This window comes from Lynx canadensis, chromosome F1 (assembly GCF_007474595.2).
Source record: "Lynx canadensis isolate LIC74 chromosome F1, mLynCan4.pri.v2, whole genome shotgun sequence".
Classification (NCBI taxonomy): domain Eukaryota; kingdom Metazoa; phylum Chordata; class Mammalia; order Carnivora; family Felidae; genus Lynx; species Lynx canadensis.
In genome coordinates, this window is record NC_044319.2 from 65,714,460 (window position 1) to 65,730,290 (window position 15,831).

At 41.3% G+C, this 15,831-nt stretch overlaps 1 protein-coding gene and 1 pseudogene across 2 annotated transcripts in view; both read right to left on the reverse strand.

Annotated features, from left to right (window-relative positions):
* The window catches only part of LOC115505068 (T-cell surface glycoprotein CD1a-like), a 71,456-nt gene that overhangs the window by 20,783 nt on the left and 34,842 nt on the right, over positions 1-15,831 (reverse strand). The window lies entirely within an intron of this gene.
* LOC115505071 lies at positions 7,304-10,286 on the reverse strand (annotated as a pseudogene).

Below are 15,831 nucleotides of genomic sequence, written 5' to 3' on the forward strand. Positions count from 1 at the left end.
ATCTTACTTCCATCATTTCATGTTATTCTGTTTCATTGTATTCATTTTCTCAAATTTTCAAAGGTTTTCCTTTTTTTCCCTTTTTTCTCTAATCTATCAAACTAGTTTCATTAACCAGACCAAAACACACCTAGAATCTAGCATCATTTATTTGATTTGTGTGTATGTTGTTTTTAATTTTTTAATTTTAATTTTTTTTACCTTATCAATTCCTTTCCTCCCTTCAAAATGATGAAACAAAGGAATTCACTCCAAAAGAAAGAACAGGAAGAAGTGACAGCCAGGGACTTAATCAACACAGATACAAGCAAGATGTCTGAACCTGAATTTAGAATCACAATAATAAGAATACTAGCTGGGGCTAAAAATAAATTAGAATCCCTCACTGTGGAGATAAAAGAAGTAAAAACTAGTCAGAATGAAATAAAAATGCTATAACTGAGCTGCAATCTCAAATGGATGCCACAGATGCAAGGATGGATGAGGCAGAACAGAGAATCAGTGATATAGAGGACAAACTTGTGGAGAATAATGAAGACAAAAAAAGAGGGAGACTAAGACAAAGGAGCATGATTTAATAATTAAAGAAATCAGTGACTCATTAAAAGGAGCAATAGAATCATAGGGGTCCCAGAAGATGAAGAGAGGGAAAAGGGGTCAGAAGGGTTATGTGAGCAAATAAGAGTGGAAAACTTTCCTAACCTGGGGAAAGACACAGACATCAAAATCCAGGAAGCACAGAGGACCCCCATTAGATTCAACAAAAACCAACCATCAACAAAGAACATCATAGTCAAATTCACAAAATACTCAAGCAAGGAAAGAATCATGAAAGCAGCAAGGGAAAAAGGTCCTTAACCTACAAGGTAAGACAGATCAGGTTTGCAGCAGACCTATCCACAGAAACTTGGCAGGCCAGAAAGGAGTGGCAGGATATATTCAATGTGCCAAATCAGAAAAATATGCAGCCAAGAATTCTTTATCCAGAAAGGCTGTCATTCAAAATAGAAGGAGAGATTAAAAGTTTCCCAAGCAAAAATTAAAGGAGTTTGTGACCACTAAACCAGCCTTACAAGATATTTTAAGGGGGACTCTCTGAGAGGAGGAAAGACAGGGGGAATAAAAGACCAAAAGCAACAAAGACTAGAAGGGACAGAAAACACCACCAGAAACTCGAACTCTACAAGAAGAAACATAATGGCAATAAACTCATATCTTTCAGTACTTGCTCTAAACGTCATTGGACTAAATGCTCCAATAAAAAAACATAGAGTAACAGAATGGATAAGAAAACATGATCCATCTATACGCTGTTTACAAGAGACCCACTTTAGACCTAAAGACACCTTCAGATTGAAAGTAAGGGAATGGAGAACCATCTATCCTGCTAATGATTGTCAAAAGAAAGCAAGAGTAGCCATACTTATATCAGACAATCTAGACTTCAAAATAAAGACTGTAACAAGAGATGAAGAAGGGCATTATATCATAATTAAGGGGACTATCCTCCAGGAAGACCTAACAATTGTAAACATTTATGTACCAAATGAGTTTGCCCCCAAATATATAAATCAATTAATTATAAATATAAAGAAACTCATTGATAATAATACCATAAAAGTAGGGGACTTCAACACCCCACTTAAAGCAATGGACAGATCATCTAAACAGAAAATCAACAAGGAAACAATGGCTTTGAATGACACACTGGACCAGATGGACATAACAGATATATTCAGAACATTTCATCCTAAAGCAGCAGAATATGCATTCTTCTCCAGTGCACATGGAACATTCTCCAGAGTAGATCACATACTGGGACACAAATCAGCCCTCAACAAGTACAAAGAGATCAAGATTATACCATGCATATTTTCAGAGCACAACACTATGAAACTCAAAATCAACCATAAGAAAACATTTGGAAAGATAGCAAATACTTGGAGACTAAAGAACATTCTACTGAAGAATGAATAGGCTAACCAAGAAGTTAAAGAGGAAATTAAAAAGTACATAGAAGCCAATGAAAATGATAACACCATAGCCCAAAACCTCTAGGACACAGCAAAGTCTGCCATAAGATGGAAGTATATAGCAATCCAGGCCTTCATAAAGAAGGAAGAAAGGTCTCAGATACACAATCTAACCTTACACCTTTAAGAGCTGGAAAAAGAACAGCAAATAAAACCCAAAACCAGCAGAAGACAGGAAATAATAACGATTAGAGCAGAAATCAACACTATCAAAACCAAAAAACAAACAAAAAAAACACAAAAAACAAAAACAAAACAACACAACAGGAACAACAACAAAACAGTAGAAGAGATCAATGAAACCAGAAGCTGGTTCTTTGAAAGAATTAACAGAATTGATAAACCACTGACCAGTTTGATCAAAAAGAAAAAGGAAAGGACCCAAATAAATAAAATCAAGAATGAAAGAGGAGAGATCACAACCAACACAGCAGAAATTAAAACAGTAATAAGAGAATATTTTGAGCAACTATATGCCAATAAAATGGGCAATCTGGAAGAAATAGACAAATTCCTAGAAATATATAAACTACCAAAACTGAAATAGGAAGAAATAGAAAATTTGAACAGACCCATAACCAGTAAGGAAATCAAATTAGTAATCCAAAATCTGCCAAAAAAACAAGAGTCCAGGGCCAGATGGCTTTCCAGGGGAATTCTACCAAACATTTAAGGAAGAGTTAACACCTATGCTCTTGAAGCTGTTGCAAAAAATAGAAATGTAAGGAAAACTTCCAAACTCTTTCTATGAAGCCAGCATTACCTTAATTCCAAAACCAGACAGAGACCCCACAAAAAAGGAGAAATATACACCAATTTCCCCGATGAACATGGATACAAAAATCCTCAGCAAGATATTAGCCAACGGGATCCAACAATACATTAAAAAAATTATTCACCACGACCAAGTGGGATTTATACCTGGGATGCAGGGCTGGTTCAATATCCACAAAATAATCAATGTGGTTTATCACATCAGTAAAAAGAAGAACAAGAACTACATAATCCTCTCAATAGATGCAGAGAAAGCATTGGACAAAATACAGCATCCTTTCTTGATAAAAACTCTTAAGAAAGTAGGGATAGAAGGATCATACCTCGAGATCGTAAAAGCCATATATGAAAGACCCATATATCATCCTCAATGGGGAAAAACTGAGAGCTTTCCCCCTAAGGTCAGGAACAAGGCAGGGATGTTCACTCTCGCCACTGGTATTCAGCATGGTATTGGAAGTCTTAGCCTCAGCAATCAGACAACACAAGGAAATAAAAGGCATCAAAATCAGCCAGGAGGAAGTCAAACTTTCACTCTCCACAGATGACATAATACTATACTCTATATGGAAAACCCAAAAGATTCCACCAAAAAACTGCTAGAACTGATCCATGAATTTAGCAAAGTGGCAATATATCAAATCAATGCACAGAAATCGGTTGCATTCTTATACACCAATAATGAAGCAACAGAAAGAGAAATCAAGGAATCGATCCCATTTACAATTGCACCAGAAACCATAAAATACCTAGGAATGACTCTAACCAAAGAGGTGACAAATCTATGCACTGAAAACTTTAGACAGCTTATGAAAGAAATTGAAGAAGACACAAAAAAAATTGGAAAAGATTCCATGCTCCTGGATAGGAAGAACAAATATTATAAAAATGTAAATACTATCCAAAACAATCTACATATTCAATGCAATACCTATCAAAATAACACCAGCACTCTTCGCAGAGCTAGAACAAACAATTCTAAAATTTGCATGAAACAAGAAAAGACCCCTGATAGCCAAAGCAATCTTGTAAAAGAAAACCAAAGCAGGAGGCATCATAATCCCAGACTTCAGGCTGTATTATAAAGCTGTAATATCAAGACAGTATGGTACTGACACAAGAACAGACACTCAGATCAATGGAACAGAACCCAGTACCCAGAAATGGACCCACAAACGTATGGCCAATTAATCTTTGACAAAGCAGGAAGGAATATTCAATGGAATAAAGACAGTCTCTTCAGCAAGAGGCTGAAGTGCTGGGAAGACTGTATAGTGACATGCAGAAAAATGAACCTGAACCACTTTCTTACTCCACACAAAAAAATAAACTCAAGATGGATGAAACATCTAAATGTAAAATAGGAAGCCATCAAAATGCTAGAGAAGAAAGCAGGCAAAAACCTCTCTGACCTCCGCTGCAGCAACTTCTTACTCAACACGTCTCCGGAGGCAAGGGAAACAAAAGCAAAAATGAACTTTTGGGAGCTCATCAAAATAAAAAGCTTCTGCACAGCAAAGGAAACAATCAGCAAAACTAAAAGGCAACCGATGAAATGGGAGAAGATATTTGCAAATGACATATCAGATAAATGGTTAGGATCCAAAATCAAAGAACTTATCAAACTCAACGCCCAAAACCAAATAATCCATTGAAGAAATGGGCAATAGACATGAATAGACACTTCTCCAAAGAAGACATCCAGATGGCCAACCGACACATGAAAATATGCTCGATATCACTCATCATCAGGGAAATACAAATCAAAACCACAGTGAGTTACCACCTCACACCAGTCAGAATGGCTAACATTAACAACTCAGGCAACAACAGATTTTGGCAAGGATGCAGAGAAAGAGGATCTCTTTTGCATTGTTGGTGGGAATGCAAGCTGGTGCAGCCACTCTGGAAAACAGTATGGAGGTTCTGCAAAAAATTAAAAATACAACTGCCCTACAACCCAGCAATTACACTACTAGGCATTTATCCAAGGGATACAGGTGGGCTGTTTCAAAGGGGCACATGCACCACAATGTTTACAGGAGTGCTATCAACAACAGCCAAAGTATGGAAAGAGGCCAAATGTCCATTGATGGATGAATGAGTAAAGAAGATGTGGTGTATATACACAATGGAGTATTACTCAGCAATCAAAAAGAATGAAATCTTGCCATTCACAACTACGTGGATGGAACTAGGGGATATTATGCTAAGTGAAATTAGTCAGAGAAAGACAAATACCATATGACTTCACTCATATGAGGACTTTAAGAGACAAAACAGATGGACTGAAGGGAAGGGAAACAAAAATAATATAAAAACAAGGAAGGGGACAAAACATAAGAGACTCTTAAATACAGAGAATAAAAAGAGGGTTGATGGGGGGGGGGGGTTGTGGGTGGGGGGATGGGCAAAGTGGATAAGGAACATTAAGGAATTTACTCCTGAAATCATTATTGCACCATGTGCTAACTAACTTGGATGTAAATTTAAAAAATAAATCAAATAAAAATTTTTTTTAATTAAAAAAAAGTAAAATGTATTGAAAAATTAAAAAAAAACTAGAGTAACTGAAATCTAACCATGGACATCTCCACTAGCACTGCCATTGAAATAATCAATTATCCACAGAGGCTGTCTGTGCTAATGGACCCACCTAGTGACATTGATTTGTAACCCCCAGATCCACCAGCTCACTGCTGTTCATGATGGCAGGGAGAGTGCTCTGACATGTGTCACCCATCGCATGTGTCCTGTGAGGCTGAACAAGTTGCTGCTCTGCATTTCCATGGTAAGTCCCACACTGTAAACACGTGTCCTTTTCAGTGTCTATTTGGTGCCACATTTTCTGCATTTACATGCACTTTCCTGGTGATTTCAGTGTTTCAAAAGGCCCTGAAGCCCAGAGCTGCAGGACTGACTGGTGTTCCTAAGCACAAGAAGGTGAGATGAGCCTCACTGACAAAACTCCTGTGCAGGTAGGTCCTGCTCAGGCTCGCGATGCAGAGTCCTGTGCCTTTGAGTTCAGTGGTAATGAATCAACAATGCGGTAATTCCAGGAAAAGGAAATTCTTGATGTCTATGTGGAGCCACCTAAGAAAATGTTAAAGGAACATCTAGGATGTTATGATGATGCCACGGAAAAGAGGGGGAAAGAGCTCAATATGAGGATTCATGAGATGATGATGATGATTTCTAACTGTTTCTAAAGGCATCATGGGTAGCACAGTTGTGAAGTTGAAAGCCAAAGACACTGGGGATCAAAGTAGCCAGGCCTGGAAATGTCACAGCTCTGAGCTGGTATTTCAGGATAGGGAAATTCAACATACAATAAATTATTTGGATGTGTGTGTGTGTGTGTGTGTGTGTGTAAAATAAGGTGTCTTTAAAAAAAACACACAGGGAACAAGGCTGTGTATTCATCAGTGGGCAAGTGTTGCAGGCAGAAGCTCCCATGATCCCAACCCCCTATTAACTCCAGGAGCAACGGCTCACTGTGGCTGATTCCGTGTCCTCAGGGACTGGGACACAGCAGCCACGAATGTGAGGATGCTCTGTATGCCCTCTCCCTGCCGGACCCCCGTTCATTCCTGAGCACAACACTCTTCCTGTCTTTTCTGGACCCACTCGTTTCCCTCCAGGGACACGCTCGCACTGCTACCTCTCAGGCACCACATTTATGCACCTGTGAATCCCCTGCTGGTTTTGCTAAAATGCAAATTGTGATGCAGTGAACCTCAGCTGAGGCCAAGCCCCTATATTGCCAACAAGCCCCAAGGTGACGTCTCTGCTCCTGTCCTGAGGGCCTCAAACAGCCAGGACCTGTTCCTTTCATCCACAACACGTCCACTCCAACAGGTGTCTGTGTTTAAATAATAGAAATATCCACAGACAAAACTGTATTCTCCTCAGAGGCTCAGAGATGTTACCAAGGAACCATAACAGTATCAAGTCTCCAGGCAAAGTGAAAAGACTTTTGACAAGAAGAACATCAAACGTCTCAACTACTACAAACACCACAGGAGGCGAAAGAAGAAAAAACTACGAAATTGGCATCAATTCAACACACATTTTTATTAAGAACATATTCCATGCAGGCGAGACTCCTTGCCAAGGATAAAAATATTAAAAAGACATGGACTTTGCACTCAAGAGGCCTAGGAATTGGAAGGGAAAAAGGATGTAAATGTGGGGCAAAAAGGATGGGAAGTGAGGCGCAGATTATCCACAGTGCAGGTTAAAGTGGCGGAAATTCACACCAGGCAGAGACCACTTCCTCTTGTGGATGAGGGAAGGCTCCCTGGAGGAAGTGACACAGATGCCTATGACCCATGGAGGTACTCGGACTTCATTTTACTCTGAGATAAATTACAGATTTAAGCCCCAGAATCAGGTCAGAACAAGAAATCTTGCTAAATTACACTTAACTCATCTTGACAACCCATCATCGAGCAGAGAGAAAAGACAAAAGTTGCGCACAGAGACTTGCAAATCCATCACCACTGAGCTGGGTTTAAGTAAGTCCTGACCCCTGGGCTGCCGGGATCTTGCTCTAAAGGGAGGCCGGTGAACCGATGTCTCCAGTGCGTTTTCCTGGGAAGATCAAATTGGAAATTGCTCTGCAGCGGGTGTAGGTGAGGACAGCAGGGAGAGGGGCATGGGGAGGAAGAGGGCTGAGGACAGAGAGGAAGGTAAGGAGACACATGGGAAAGAGCAGGAAGGTGGTTCCAGACCTACCGACGCTTCCAGAGCCAGAACGCAAGACCTTCCAGAAGCACCAGGGGCACGACCACCGCCAGGAAGACCAAGCCCACCGGGCGGTGCTGCTCTGTGGGTTTGGTGCAGACGGTGTCAATTCCCATCCATCTTGGGTTCAACTGCACCTTCCTGGTCCTTTTTGCTCCTGTCACCCTCTGCCTCACCAACCACCCTTCCTCCTTCTTGTTTCCCACCCCTGCTCAGAGATGGACACTTCACCAAACACTCTGCTTCCTCCCACATCCGTAGGACCCTCACCCTCAGCTCTCCATTTCTTGCGTTATTAATTTTATGTCCTTTATGATCTGCAGTCCCTAGAATGCCAAATGTTTCATCTCACTCTCCTGCTCTGCTTCAGGACCACCCACCCCCTTTCCCAGCTGGACCCCTACCCTTTCTCACCCCAGTAGAGGACCATGTCCTGGCCTCCTAGACTGCTGTGTCTCACTCGGCAAGACAGGCCAACTGCCTCTCTGGCTTCCACATCCAAGGACGTCTCAAGATACCATGTCCCGTCAGCATGGGGCAAGATGTCACCTCGCCGGGTTCCCTGGTGCTCCTCCTCACCCCGCATCCACGTCACCCATACTGGCTTTGGGTAGAAGCCAGAGACGTGGCACACAAGGAGCAGATGGCCAGGACTGGGACTGGGGCCAGTGGACATCCAGGCCTCTGGCCTCACTGCAGAGACAGGACAGGCATTCTCAGACTGAGAGGGTACGTCTTCACATCACATTAGAAATACACATCTTTCCACCTCTAGGAACGTGTCACCATCATCCCCTTACTCTCTTGGCCCCTACTCCACCAAATTTGAGAATATGGTGCAAATTTATGAGTGCACGGAGACATAATGCTTGGAGAGAGGGAGCAGGACTGACCTTGTCGCTGAAGGTCTGCCTTCCCTGCCTCAAGAAGACCCAAGAGGAAACGGGGGCAGATGTCATTAATATTTGCTTGTATTCATAAGTTGACCACATGGTACTGATTGAATAGTTTGGAGACCTGCTGAGCTCTCCTTCCTCCCTTTGGAGATGGCCACCATGACGTGTTCTGGAAGCTCACGAGATCTGATCCTTGATACACAATCTGCATGAAGCCTGCTGATGCCTCTCCAAAGTGAGAATTGCAGCCTCCTGCCAGCTGTACCTGAAAGGGATCTGGGAAGAGAGAATGTGAGTTACAGGAAAGGGAGAGGGAAAGAGATGAAAGGAGATGAGTGGAAGCAAAGGACAGAGGAAGCAGAGGAGAAGTTGAGGGCATTGGACAGAATGGAACAACGTTTGGTTTGAGTGGAGACTCAGACAGAGGGGAAGTGGTGGTCGCTGGAGGCAGAAGAAAGGTAAATTACTGAGAAAGGAACACATGCTGGAGGAGAAACAGGAAGGATGTGGGCAGAGAACAAGGAAGGGCTCCACAGGGGAGCTGTGATAAAATCATCAAAGGTGAGGGGAAGGCAGTGGGCAGAGGGAACACATAGACAGACAAATGTCTCTGATGGGACTGAACGGGGAGAAAAGCACATTTCAAGGATCAGTCACAGAGTGAGGAAGAAGAGAGTCTCTGGCTGGAGGCCAGGGAATGGGGTGGTCATGGGAGACTCTGGTGAGAGACAGGAGAACACAGCCTGATGCCAAGGAGAGGAGGGGAAATAGCAGAAGGCGTGAAGCTTTTCAAGTTCGGGGTCTGGCTTCTGCCTCCTGAACACACGGGTGTGATTCTGTTTTATTATGGGGAGTCGAGAGGTTCAGCAGCCAGGGGAGGCTCTTTCCTGGAGGAAGAAGGAATTCATGGCGACACACACACAGGCCACCTCCATCCCACCTGTCCTGAGGGACCCGAGCTCACATTCAAGCTGCCATTGACTGGCATGGTCCTGAAATATCAGAGGAAATCTCAGAGAATGTGTGAAATGACTTTTCTTGTTCCATTAGCTCCTCATTGCTGAAGTTTCCCCTGGACCATGGCCACAGAAAAATGAAAGCGCCCGTCTTGCTGTCCCAGCCACGAGTCTGCAGTTCATCCAGCCAAGCTGAGCCCTGATTCTGTGTCCACGAACGGTTGCAAAAGGATGTTGTCAGGATGGTTCCAAAAGAGATTGGCTCTTGGAAGTCTGTGCCAGAAGAACAGATACACATTGGGAAGGAGAGAGAATGCCAAAGAAAGCTGCCAGGGAGGGGCCCAAAAATCTAGAGGACAGGGAGCCGTACTTCTCTCAGGAGACATTTGCTGCCCCAGACTCCCAGGTTTCGTACCCAATTGTTCAGAAAAGTAGAGGGTCTTGGGGTCAGGGGTGCTCAGGAAGGAGCCAGGCTGATACCACTCACTCCCCAGATGCTAGGAACCCACACCCTGTGTGCCCACATGCACAGACACAAATGCACATATGTACACACACACAGAGTCGCATATGTATGCACAAACATACACACATATGCAAAAAGATGTATAGACACATGCGGACACACCGAGACACAAACAGGCACCTATATGCACATACTCCTACGTACTTACACACCAATGCAGACACACAAGCACATGTACATGTGCAGACACACATGTGCACCCACAAAAACACACAGGACACATACGAACACACACAGGTATGCGTATGTGCGCATGCACACTTTACACCCACTGAGCAGGACCACCGTCCTCACCATCGTCACTGTCACCACCTGGGACAAGAACTGTGAGCAACGCCATTTGCAGAAACAACATCGTATTTGCAGATGTGCTTTCTTTCTCTCCGAAAGTGGGTCTTTGGCGTCTGTTCTAACAAACCTCCCCATGCAGCCCCTCTCTTCTGACTTCCTTCTCAACACACACGCCTTCCCTGAGTCTCCACCCTCAACCCTGGACACCTACTCAGACTCTCACTTCCCCTCCGGGTCTGACCCTCCTCTTGGCTTCCAGCCTCCATCCTGCTCCCTGAGGCCCTGATTCAGGCCCTGTTCAGGCTGGGGAACAAGTCTCGTGTGGCATGGAAAAGGGACACTACCTCTCGTGCCTTTTCTCCTCATCCAGACAGTAACCCATGAAGACACACGACTCCCCAGCACCCAACCCTGGACCCTGCTGTCACCCTGTCCCTCGTGCCCTTGGGTCACTCCCCATGGACTTCCTTGCCTGTCTTACCCCTTCTGCAACCCATTCACCTCTCTGACTTCTCACTGTCTGTGTTCAAATACAAAATGAAGCAGCTTGATTTGAAGGTCACCTTCCCTTAACTGGGGGGACAGGAGTCTAATCATGCAAATAATCTTGCCTTCTTGCGGGATAGAGAGAGTCCATGTGAGAGAGGACCTCACTTGTGATGAACAGAGAATTCCTCACTGACGGGGGAAGACTTACATTTCTGGGGGAGGTTGAAACTGCAGTTAGGTTAAGTTAAACAAGGTTTGGGAAATTGGTCTGACCCAAGGCACCATTTTGAGTCCATGGGTTTCTCTTAATACTTGTTCTATTTGCTTTTCCAGATGTCCCTTGATTGCCTGTGTAACAGTATCAACAACCACCAATTCACCAATGTTTTTAGGGGAGAATCAGTTGCCATCAGTGAGACCACAGGACACTGAAACATCTATGAGTACTGGTGTGAGGTGATATCTCATTGTGGTTTTGATTTGCATTTCCCTGGTGATCAGTGATGTTGAGCATATTTTCAAATGTCTGTTGGCCATCTGGATTCCTTCTTCAGAGAAACTTCTATTTATGTCTTCTGATTATTTGTCCTTTTGCTGTTGAGTTGTACAAGTTCATGATATATTTTGGATACTAATCCTTTATCAAACATGTTATTTGTTAATACCTTCTCCCATTCCATAGGCTGCCTTTTAGTTTTGTTTATTGTTTCCTTTGCTGTGCAGAAGCTTTTTATCTTGATGTAGTTTCCATAGCTTATTTTTCTTTTGGTTTCCCCCACTTCCAGAGACATAATAAGTTAGAAATAAGTTTCTATGTATAATGTCAGAGACATTACTGCCTGGATTTTCCTAGGATGTGTATGATTTCAAGTCTTACAGTATGGTATAAGAAAGTGGTCTAGTTTCTATCTTTTACATGTGGCTGTCCCATTTTCCCAACACCATTTGTTAAAGAGACTTTCTTTTTCCCATTGCATATTCTTGTCTCCTTTGTCAAAGATTAATTGACCACAAGATCGTCAGTTTATTTCTGGGCTCTCTAGTCTCTTCCATTGTTCTCTGTGTCTACTTTTGTGCCAATACCATACTGTTTTGATTACAGCTTTGTAGGCTAACTTGAAATGTGGACTCATGATTCCCCCAGCTTTGTTTTTTTCCCCCAAGATTGCTTTGGCCATTCAGAATCTTTGGTGCTTGCATACAAATTTAGGATTGCTTGTTTCAGTTTTGTGAAAAATGCTGTTGGTGTTTTGAGAAACATTGCATTAAATCTGTAGGTTGCTTTGCATAGTATAGCCATGTTCCCAATATTTGTTTTTCCATTCCATGAGCCTGGAATATCTTTCCCTTTCTTTGTGTTACCTTCAATTGTTTCATCAATGTGTTATCGTTTTCAGAGTACAGGTCTTTCACCTCTTTGGCTAAGTGTATTTCTAGATATGTTATTATTTTTGGTGCAACTGTAAATGGGATGGTTTGCTTAATTTCTCTTTCTGCTGCTTCATTATCTTTGTATAGAAATGCAAGGGACTTCCCCATATTGATTTTGTATCCTATGACCTTACTGAATTCATGTATTGGTTCTGGTTGTTATGGGGAGGAGTTTTTAGGGTTTCTACATGTATAGTATTGTGTCATCTGCAAATCGTGAATATTTTTCTTCTTCTTGGCCAATTTGGATGCCTTTTAGTCTTTCTCTTGTATGATTGCTGTGGCTGACACTTCCACTATTATGTTGAATAAAAGTGGTGACAGTGGAGAGTGGACATCCTCATCTTCCTCCTGACTTTAGGGGAAATGCTCTCAATTTTTCACCATTAAGTATGATGTTAGCTGTGGGTCTGTTACATACGATCGTTATTATGTTGAGTTATGTTACATCTACATCTATGTTGTTGAAGGATTTTATCATCAATAGATGTTGTACTGCGTCAGATGCTTTTTCTGTATTTTCTGAAATGGTCATATAGTTTTTATCCTTTCTCTTGGTATTATGTATTGTGTTGATTCATTAGTGAATGCTGAATGACACTTGTACAGCAAGAATAAATTCCACGTGATCATGAGGAATGAATTTTTAATATATTGTTGGATTTGGTTTGCTAATATTTTGTGATGGATTTTGGATCTTTGTTCATCAGAAGTGTTGGCCTGTAGTTCTCTCTTTTTGTAGTGTCTTTAACTGCTTTTGGTATCAGGGTAATGCTGGCTTCATGAAATGAATTTGGAAGCTTTCCGTCCTCTCCTATTTTGTGGAATAGTTGAGAAGAATAGATATTATTTCTTTAAATATTTGGTAGAATTTTCTTGTGAAGCTGTTAGTCCTGGACTTTTGTTTGTTCAGAATTTTCTCCCTGCTGATTCAATTTCATTGCTGGTAATTGGTCTGCTCAAATTTTCTATTTATTCCCACTTCATTTTGGGGGATTATGTGTTTCTAGGAATCTATCCATTACTTATAGGTTGTCCAGTTGGAGGTCTATAATTTTTCATAAAATTCTCTTAAAATCCCTTGTATTTCAGTGGTGTCAGTTATTGTTTCCCCTCTTCATTTCTGATTTTGTTTGAGTTTGCTCTATTGCTTGCTCTTTTTTTAATGAATCTGGCTACATGTTTATCAGTTTTTGATCTTTTAAAGGACCACCTCCTGGTTTCATTGAACTGTCTTCTGTGTTTTTTTTTCTATATCATTATTTCTGTTCTAATCTTTTTTTTTTTTTTAATTTTTTTTCAACGTTTATTTATTTTTGGGACAGAGGGAGACAGAGCATGAACGGGGGAGGGGCAGAGAGAGAGGGAGACACAGAATCGGAAACAGGCTCCAGGCTCTGAGCCATCAGCCCAGAGCCTGACGCGGGGCTCGAACTCACGGACCGCGAGATCGTGACCTGGCTGAAGTCGGACGCTTAACCAACTGCGCCACCCAGGCGCCCCAATTTCTGTTCTAATCTTTATCTTTTTCCTTTCTTCCACTGCTTTTTGTTTTTATTTCTCCTTTTCCTAGCTCCTTTAGTTGTATGGTTAGGTTGTTTCTTTAATAATTGTCTTGTTTCTGGGGCGCCTGGGTGGCTCATTCGGTTGAGAGTCTGACTTTGGCTCAGGTCATGATCTTGTGATCTGTGAATTCAAGCCCTGTGTCCGGCTCTGTGCTGACAGCTTGGAGCCTGGAGCCTGCTTCGAATTCTGTGTCTTCCTCTCTCTCTGCCCCTCCCTGCTCATGCTCTGTCTCTCTCCCTCTGTCAAAAATAAATAAAACATTTAAAAAAATTTTTTAAATAATTATCTTGCTTCTTTAGAGAGCCATGTATTGATATAAACGTCCCTCTTAGAACTGCCTTTGCTGCATTTCAAACTTTTGGGCCATTGTGTTTTCATTTTCCTTTGTCTCCATGTATTTTCTTTATTTCCTCTTTGATTTCCTGTTTGACCCATTCATTCTTTAGTAGCATGTTATTTAACCTCCATGTATTTTATGCTTTTTCCAGATTTTTTTCTTGAGTTTCATGTGTAGTTTCATATTGTTTATGTCAGAAAAAGATGCTTGGTATGATTTTGATCTTTTTTAATTTATTGAGACTTGTTTTGTTGCCTAATATATATTCTGGATAACCTTCCAGGTGCACTTAAAGAGTTGTGTATTCTGTTGTTTTTGGATGGAATGTTCTGAATATATCATTTAGATCTATCAGATCCAAGGTGTCATTCAAAGCCATTGCTTCTTTGTTGAATTTCTGCTTGGGTGGTCTGTCCATCAATGTCAGTGGGGTGTTAAAGTCTCCTACTATTATTGTGTTACTATGGATTACTTCCTTTATTTTTGTTACTAGCTGATTTATGTATTTGGGTGCCTCCATGTAGGGTGCAGAAATATTTACAATTGTTATATTTCTTGTTGGATTATTCCCTTTAGTGGTATATAGTGTCTCTCTTTGTCTCTTGGTACAGTTTTTATTTTAAAGACTATTCTGTGTGATACAAGTATTGCTACCCTGGCTTTCATTTCACATCCATTTGCTAGATAAATTCTTCTCCATGCCTTCACTTTGAATCTGCATGTGTCTTTAGGTCTGAAATGAGTCTCTTGTAGGCAACATAGAGACAGGACTTGTTTTTTTAATCTATCTCATCACACTATGTCTTTGGATTAGGACGTTTAATCCACTTACATTCAATATATCTACTGATTGGTATGTATTTATTGCCATTTTCTTTACTCCTTTTGTGGTTGTTTTGGTATTCTTTGTTTCTTTCTCCTCTTGCTCTTTTCCTCGTGATCAGTTGGGCTCTTTAATGATATGCTTGGATTGTTTCCTCATTATTTTTTGATAGCTATTCCTAATTTTTGATTTATAGTTGTCATTCAGTTTCTACATAATATCTTCTGCATATAGCAGTCAATGTGAACTTATTGGTCACTTCACTTTAAGCCCATTCTTTATTCCTCTCCCTCTCGCAGCCCCCCACTTTTTAGGTATGTGGTGTCATACTTTACGTCCTTTTATTTTGTAAATTCTGTGACTGATTTTTATGGATATCCTTATTTTTACTGCTTCTGTGCTTAGTTCACCTTTGGTCTTTCCTTTCTACTCACAGTCCCTTTTAATATTTCTTGTACTGATGCTTTGTGGTCATTAATTCCTTTAACTTTTGTTTGTCTGGAAAAATCTTCATCTCTATTTGTATTCTGAACGATAGCCTTGGTGGGTAGAGTACTCTTGCTTGCAGCTCTCATTCCTTCAGCAGTTTGAATACATCATCACACTTCTTCTGGCCTGCAAAGTTTCTGCTGAAAAATCAGCTGATAGCTTATGTGTTTCCGTTGTATCCAACTGTCTTCTTTTCTCTTGCTGGTTTTAAAATTCTCTTTTATCATGATGCTTTGTCATGTTCATTACTATGTGTCTTGATGTGGACCTCCTTGGGTTGATTTTGTGGAGGCTCTCTATGCCTTCTGATTCTTGATTTCTGTCTCCTTTATCAGATTTGGGAAGATTCATGCTATTATTTCTTCAAATGTCCTCCCCCTTTTCTTTCTCTTCTCCTTCTGTGATTTCGATAATTCCGATGTTACTCTGCTTAATGGTATCTCTGAGTTCCATAAGTCTGTTTTCATTTTGTTT